Source organism: Nyctibius grandis, chromosome 1 (genome assembly GCF_013368605.1).
Source record: "Nyctibius grandis isolate bNycGra1 chromosome 1, bNycGra1.pri, whole genome shotgun sequence".
Classification (NCBI taxonomy): Eukaryota; Metazoa; Chordata; class Aves; order Nyctibiiformes; family Nyctibiidae; genus Nyctibius; species Nyctibius grandis.
Window position 1 is genome coordinate 73,737,285 of NC_090658.1, and position 6,139 is coordinate 73,743,423.

At 44.7% G+C, this 6,139-nt stretch overlaps 1 pseudogene; it reads left to right on the forward strand.

The window, feature by feature from the left end:
- The first annotated feature begins 2,160 nt into the window (after window positions 1–2,160).
- LOC137670073 (snRNA-activating protein complex subunit 1 pseudogene) lies at window positions 2,161–3,246 on the forward strand (annotated as a pseudogene).
- The last annotated feature ends 2,893 nt before the right edge of the window (window positions 3,247–6,139 follow it).

Here is a 6,139-nt window from a genome sequence, read left to right on the forward strand (position 1 = left end):
ACAGACAATCACACACAGTAAGGAATACTACTGGTACAATCAAATGTGTTTGAAGTAAGGGGAAAAATGGGGGGGCGCGCTTGCAGGTTCTGGGGGATGGTCCGGAGTAAACTATACAATTTCAATGTGAGTATGAAAGCTTCTCCTTTATTAACAAAGAAAGCAGCGGTTATATAGACTATGCATATGTTAATCACGCACCCTGATCGCACTTGTGATTGGTCCATAGGTTTACATACTCAGAGCCGTGACCGCCCCCCCCTCCCGGACGCAGCTCTGCTTCCCGCCGAAGCAGGCACCACGGGGTTCTTTGTTTTGCGCTGTTCAAGGGGAGTCCAAGGTCGCTAGCTCTGGGCTTAACCCTTGCTCAAAGCCTGGGTTTCTCAGACTGCTCAGTGGCACAAGATTGTGCCCCTTCTCACTTAAACAAACCTCTACAATTCCCCCTTCTTGTTTGTGAGCAAGCCAGGCCTGATTTGCAAGTTTCATTAAAGCTTCCTGCAAACAAGAACACAAACATGGTAACACTAACAAGATAACTGCAATCACAAAAACTCCCATAAGAACCATTTTTTCCAGTTCCACTTTTCTCAGGGATAACAAAAATGGGTGTATTCCAAGGACTAACTGAGGGTTTGATATGTCCTGCTTTTAACTGTTCCTCTACCAGTCCCTTAGTAATCTGCAGTCGCTCTTCAGTCATAGGCCACCTCAAAGCAGTTGCAACATTAGGCTGGTCAATTTAAATACTGTGGCTCCCTGTTGGATATACACACTCTTTACACCCAAACGTTAATGCATACAAAGCAACAAGGCATTGTTAAATAAATCAGCAACAAGTTAACTACTGCAACTTAGGCCCTGTGACCAATTACACATGCTTAAAATTGCTTCCCACATTCACATCCACAGTACTCTTCCACTATTTAACATCTCAACCAAAACCTTACACATGTAAAACATTCACTAACAGGCAAAAGGTACTAAACCTGTATATTTGGTATTGCCAATACACTTATGTAGCATCTGATTTTACTCCATACCTTGTAACTGCAGCTTTTGTTTGTTAAAGAATTTTCCAATCACGTGGTTCCCATGCCGGGAATCGAACCCGGGCCGCCGGGGTGAAAACCGGGAATGCTAGCGGCTAGACCACTTTTGGAACAGCACTCACAAGACCTGCTGGAAAAGTCCGGTGGCGTCCGTCTCCGGGTTCCCACGGTCAGGTGGTGTAGATGAAGTCTATCTTGACGGACAGGGTGAAGGCGGAAGGGGCGGGTACTCCGGCGGCGCGGAGGGGAGGGGCCGGCCCCCCTCTCCAGACGCCAGCTGAGCAGGGTGAGGGGCTGACCACCCCTCCCCCTCCTGTTTCCGCTCCCTTTGCCGCGCGGTTCTCTGAGCGCCACGTGTCTCTTTGTTTGCAACCTCCTCCTCTAAATTCTTACTGCGCCATAGCCCCTGGGAGTCCGCCGCTTCTACCGCCGTACGGACTTCAGTTACGGATGTTTTTATCGTCGCTGACATGCCCTTAACTGCCGGTAACCCGAAGAAACGAGCCAGAACCCGAGTTTTTTCCGTTTTAGTGGGGGGGGTGGGCTCCAGCGGCGCCGGCCGCATCTCAGCGGCCGCACGGGCAACCTCTCTTTCTGCCCTCATAGTTTTTAAAGTCTCTATCACGTTTTGCCAGAGTCCACGCACCTCCTTAATTTCTTTTTCCTCGGGGTCCCTCTCAACAGTCTTTTCCCACATAATGTCTCCCACTTCTCTCCATTCCTCCACAGAAAATACAAGCGCTGTGTCTTTAAAATGTCCCCAGCGCTGGCCCAACTTTATCAGCTTAATTAGCTGTTTCTCCGCTGTCTCGCTCCCTCTCTTAGAGAGGATACCTGCCAGTAACGCGGCTGCAGCCTCTGTCTCCATGGCTGCCCTTTTTCCAGTGTCTGCTTTGTCCTTTCTTGGACCCGAACAGCACCTGAACCCTGGGAGCTGAGTGGCCAACTCTTCCAGTGTCTGCTCTGCCCTTTTTTGAACCTGAACAGCACCTCTCCCAGCCATCTTTTTCCCAACACCTCCTTTTCGCTGCTTACCACGGTCTCGGAGAGAGCACGCCGAAGAGAACCATCCTCTGCTACCAGTTGAAGTAAGAGGAAAAATGGCGGGATGAGCTCGGTGCCGGGGCTGCAGGCGGACTGCGAGGAGCTGCTCGGAGCCTTCCAGGAGGCCGACACCATCCGCTTCGAGCGCTTCACCGAGCTGTGGCGGGAGCGACGCTTCCACACCATCTTCTATGGTAGAATAAGAGCTCTGGAGAGGAATAAGCTCACAAAGAAGACTTTAGAACTGGCACAGCAGTACTTCTTGCCCCCGTATGCTTTCCAGATTCGAGTTGGTGCTCTGTACCTTTTGTACAGGCTCTATAATACACAGCTTTGCCAGCCGAAACAAAAGATCAGAATCGCACTCAAGGATTGGCCTGAGATCCAGAGATTTCAACAGGATCTGATAGACTCCCAGCATTATGATGCAGCATACATCTTTAGGACACTGCGACTTGCCAGAGCATTCCATTTCACAACAATGCCAAAGCTACTAAATTACCGAACTACGAAGAAGATTCAGGAAAACGAATTTAAAGAAGAATTTAAGGACCCAAGTAACAGAGTAAACAGCCTCATCACTAATGATGTATTGGAGGAACTGATGAATATTCATGACCACTATCAGAAAATGAAGTGTGTCATTTCAGCTGACAAATCCCAGCCAGACAAGGCACTGAGCTTGATAAAAGATGAATTTGTCGTTACTCTTAAAGACATAACTTTGGAACATCAGGAATGGCAGCAGAACAGAATGGAATTATTCCTAAATGCTAAAGAAACTGATGAAATGTCAAACAAAAAGGAAGAAGAAACTTTGCTAGAATCAGAGGGTTCTGAAAGAGCAAATGCATTGGCTAGAATCAAATACAGGTCTTACACTGCAGTTGCTGAGGCTTCCAAATCCAGAAGACATCGTCAAGTAAAATTAGAATCTTCTGAATCAGGATCGAATTGTGGGAAATCTCCAAGCCGAAGTAAAAAACCCAGTAGGAGCCAGCACAGGAGAAGAGATTCTTTGGAAATCAAAGGTGAAATGCAAGTGGCAAAGGAAACTCTTACTCGGCATATTGGGATGCCTGTAATCACGGAAGAAGATAGCTCGGATGAAGAAGAAGTATCTCTCCCCAAGAGGAAAAGAAGATGTTAGAGGATCCAGTTGGAGAAGCAGTAATGTTAATTTTAATGACAAAATGTAAAAGGTAACACAAAGAGCTTGTTTTGGATGCCTTTGAACATACAACAAGAAGTGTCTGGAACCAGAACCACAGGTGGTGCTGCTATACTGGTAGTGACTGCTATACCTTAGCTGTCTCATGGTAGAGCACCTGGTGCCTTTATGCACCTGATGAACGCTTCTTGTGGGAGACAGAGTTGCTGTGCCCTGTTTGAGATGGAAAGAGAAGATGATTGCTTGTTGTGTTTAGCTTGTACAATGTGAGTTATCACTTGGGACTCATGTTGATCTGCAATGATGGTTTTAGCTGAGACTGTTAAAAGAACAGCTGACAAAATATTTGCCTGTGTGAGACATGTTTGTAGAGGCTTGGTTAAGTGAGAAGGGGCACGATCTTGTGCCACTGAGCAGTCTGAGCAACCCAGGCTTTGAGCTACGCAAGATTTAAGTCCAGAGCTCTGAGTACGTAAATCTGTGGACCGATCGCAGGTGCGATCGGGACACGTGATTAGCAGCCCCACCTATATATCCGCTGCGTGCTTTGGGGATAGGGGGAGAACTTCCATACACACATTGAGATCATGTCGTTACTCTGGACCGCCACCCGACACCTGGTGAGCCACCACCCCGCTTCATGTGTTATTCTTAATTTCTTGGATCTCTGAGCTATGCTAACAAATAGGCTTGGGATCTGGGAGACCTAGACCTGAAGAGCGGTGCCCTGATTGCTTATCTAACCTGGGCTCATTACACCCTGAGCATGGCTCACACTGTTCCTTTGCACGAAGCACAGGTGTCACCACAGTATCCCATCTCATAGCTAAGTTTGCAGCCTGTGGGAAAAACAGTAGAAAGATTTCTTTACTCAGCAGCTCAGTCTCAGTAAAATTTTATTAACATTTGGATTTTGGCTTCTGATACACCATCAGGTGTCATTGTCACATGGGTCTCTTTTTCAGCTGCAGAAAGGAGCCATTTCTTTTCAGGGATGGCACTTGTGAATTGCCATTCAGGAATGTGCATGCTTTTCCGTCTCTACCTGGACCCAGCTTGCCCACACACGTAGCTCTGGATCTCAGAAAGCTGTGCTTCAGGTGTGGTTCTCCAGTTAATTTTTGCCCTCTCTATTACTAGCACCACTGCTGTCTTCTCTAACTTCTTCTAGCCTTGGTGATTTTGGATTGCAGATGGGAAATGTACAAACAACACCATGATGCTGTGAAAGAACCCAACACCATCCTGGGGTGAAAACATAAAAATGTAGCCTGGAAGATATGTGAAATAGTTGTGTTTCTCTGTTCAATGATGCAAAAGCTCCCATTGGAACAGTGTGTCCTGTTTCAGGGGTCATAGCAGAGGAAAGATGTTGAGTAACTGGATCTAAAGAATATCCACAAAAGCAACCAGAAGGCTGTAAAGTGAAAAAGAACTAGGGTTACCTAAGCTAAAGAAAAAATGACTGAGGAACCTCAAATATGTAAAAAGTTTCTGTGAAGAGGAAGAGAAAAATCTGTTCTCTGTGTTTATGGTAGATGAATAATGATATGCAAATTGCAGTAAGAAGGATTCAGATTAGACCTCAGAAAGCAACTTGCAAAAATTCGTGGCATACAGGTAGCTGTTCCTGCCTCATGGTGGGCAAATGGCCTATTAATCTGAGTCTCCTCTGAGGCCCACACTTCTACGTTGTCCAAGGAGACTGCTCCACAGAAAAAGAAAGTTCAACATCATTTCCTTCAGAGAGCTGAAGATCTTGAGCTACAGGTGGTAGTGGGGATGCTGAGTGCCTCTTCCAAGGAATTCAGTCCATTGGAAAAGCAGGCTCCAAGGTCAGATGTGGTGTACCTACATCGCCAACACCATGCATACACACATGCACCTTATAACAAGGAAAGCAAGAAATGAGGTATCCGTTCTCACCTTACAGAGGTCAGTTACTTAGAAGCGTAGAAACACTAGAACATTGTTATTAGTAATTGTCAAAGCAGCTTTCACATTTAATCCTTTGTGTCACTTGCATTATACACCGTCAAAAAACATGGTGATGTGTGCTATATACCAAAGTTGTTTGCACAACTATAATTAATTTTTAACGTAGTATTAATCAGAGGACAAAGAGTCAAGTACTGTGGCTCAATAATCTTACAAAAACATCACAACGTTTTAACTTGAGCAGTAACAAATAAGACAGTTAATTGAATCTCAAGCTTCAAGGTACAAACTGTTTGTTTGCAGAAGTTAATAAGAAGGATGGGCACTACACAACTGACTGAACACATAACATGAATTTACCATTCTTTCAGAGCATTTCATGTTGAATACCACAAATCCCAGCATTTTGGTCCCTGCCATCTGGACTACTAAGCATGATGGTACCTTTTTGTCCTTCTTCATACATCCACTTAGGAAATCCAGCTCTGCTTACAAAGAAAACCTGTGAAAATTCGGTTAAGAAGTTGATGCATATGCAGACCTTACACTGAAAGTTTATCCTTTTGCTCTCAAAATATCAGAAAAGAGTGGCTTTTCTAGCTTCATCCAGGATATAAATCCTAAGGAGAAGAGTGATGTTTTCCTTGAGGTCTGGTCTTTCAAATCCCCCATTCCTAAACATTTTGGTTTATTTTATTTTCACTTTTAATCAAAGATTCAAATTATATATTTTAACCCCCTCTGAGTGGATACCAGAATGAATACTAGGATGAAATATGTAGTTCTTTTTTCAGCAGAATAACTTGCAGAATTTGTTCTTTCACCTTTTTATCACAGCAATATCACCTCTACATATTGTGTTATTACACTACTAAATGATAAAGAACTCCAAACAGTATTTTTCAGAATTACTTGTGCCTCATATAACATGTCA